This window comes from Cryptomeria japonica, chromosome 3 (genome assembly GCF_030272615.1).
Source record: "Cryptomeria japonica chromosome 3, Sugi_1.0, whole genome shotgun sequence".
In the NCBI taxonomy this organism is placed as follows: Eukaryota; Viridiplantae; Streptophyta; class Pinopsida; order Cupressales; family Cupressaceae; genus Cryptomeria; species Cryptomeria japonica.
Window position 1 is genome coordinate 387,876,240 of NC_081407.1, and position 2,346 is coordinate 387,878,585.

The window sequence follows — 2,346 nt, forward strand, 5'->3', positions numbered from 1 at the left end:
CAACTTACAAAAGAGGGAAAAACACATCATAATTAGTCAATCCACTTAGTATTTAGTCCTTATCTGATTTGTGATTGAATCTAGTGAATTCCTCCCCTTTTGAATATAAAAGAATTCCTCCCCCAAAGCGAAAATTGATTTGGTAATTTCTCCTTCTATGTTGCAAATTGCCAAATCAAATTTTTCCCTTTACATTTTGGTGAACCCAACTTTTTACACCCTTAATTCTGATTTGTGTTCTCAAATCTGATTAAAATTCAAGTTTTCATTTACAAGTTTATTTTTCTTGCAAAATTTGAAAATTTAGAGGTTAGTTTCACTATAACCCTAATTCTTAAAATTTAAAATTGAGCTTTTGAATTGCTTAATTCGGGTTAATTATTTCATATCTAAGTACTTCTTCAATTTCAAAATTCAAAATTTCTTCTACAAGTCAAATTTCACAAAAAATTTAAAATTAAGTTGTTAATTTCAAAAAATTTAATTTAAAAAAAAAATTGACCTTGTGGGTTGTTTAAATTTTAAATTTCGCACTTACATTTGGCTGTTAATTTCAATTCCAATTCAAATTTACAATCTTGGATCAAATTTTAAATTTAAATTTTAAAATAAAGTGGTTAATCAAAAGAGCCCTAATTTTTAAACTTAAATTAACCTTGTGCATTTCCCAATTTTGCATTAATTATTTAAATTTCTAAATTTCAATCCTAGATCTAATTTTAAATTTTATAATTAAGAGGTTCTTTTTACAAGGCCCTAATTTTCTTGTGGCTAACTTTAAATTTAAATTTAAAAAATAAGAGGTTATTTAGCAAAGCCCTAATTTTTAATTTTTTTTTGTTTTGGTAAATTCATATCTTCTAGTGGGTAATTTTAAATTTAAATTAAGCGGTTATTTTCAAAGCCCTAATTATAAATTTAAATTTCTTAGGAGGTTGCATAATTTTTCAAAATTGAATAATCATTTTTCTAAAATTTTGCATTATTCAATTATTTTCACATTTTTCAAATTTTAAATCTAAAAAAAAAAATCAATCAAATCTGAATTTCATCAGTTTACATTAATTAATTGGTTTTATAAAATCCTAATTTATTTCAAATAATTTGCTTGGACTTAAATTTCAATATTCATCATGACAATTAATGGATTTGATTTATTTGCTATTTCACATATGATTGCATTGCTTTTTATGTACATTTATTATAATCATGCATTGGATAATGGCTTCTTTCACTTCATGTTACTTCTTTTCATTCATAACATTTAGACTTATTGCATTTTTCAGATTTCCAAGTTGATTCCTTTTCATAAATTAGATCTCAAAGCTTTCATTTATCATGTACGTTGTGTTATGGTTATGTTTTTGGGCAAATGCATTTCATACGTAGATCACCTAAAAGCTTTTGTAGATCCTAATCCTAGAGATGACAATGAGAAACCTAATACGTGTACCTCTCCTAGGGTATCTAATGTGAATGAAGAAAGAGATAATACTCCTATCAACAATCTCTCTAATGGAGAATAAACATTGAAGAGTAACATGGCCCCATCTTCTTCTCATACACATACCCTTGTGCAAAAGGGGAAAGATCAAAATATTGGTGTTTTCATCTCTCTAGATCCTCCTTATTTTCCAATAGCTTATCTTAAACATCAAAACATTTATAGAGAAGATGATGTTATGTATCTCACTCATGATCTCTCTCCCCACATAACATTAAAAAAAGATGAGGCCTTGGATGATGAGGATCTTCCTTCCCAATCTACCAAAGAGGATGTGCATGATGAAAGAAAGGAAAATCCTCCTCCACAAGATATTCCTTCTTCATCTACCCATCCTTTCATTCCTTCTAAACATCCTTACACTACAAACTTCAAAGAAATTTTTTATAATGTTCCCCCTCCTTCTCAATTAAAATATTCTTATAGGAGTGTCTTTAACATAATATCAAAACAAGGTTTTAGAGGACAAGGACTTAAAAATTTTGAACAAGGAATTTGAGTCCCTATAAACCCTCCTACACAAGTTGCCACATAAGGCCTAGTAAATGATAATAAATCTCCTACGAATATGGAATCCTTAGGATTCAAGACTTCAAAAATCATCTTGCAAGACAACAAGCCATTCATTCCTGCAAAAGTGCTTCTTCTTCAAAAAATCATTTTTGTTCATTTCATCAAACTCGTGATCAGTATGCCAATGATTGTCTTGATTTTCAAAATTCAATAAAATAACTTATCGAAAGTGGGAAAGTTAAAATCATTGATGTCAATCCATCTTCTTCTAATAACAAATCTTGTCCTCGATCTCAAAAGAATAATCCTACACTCATTAATGATCAAGA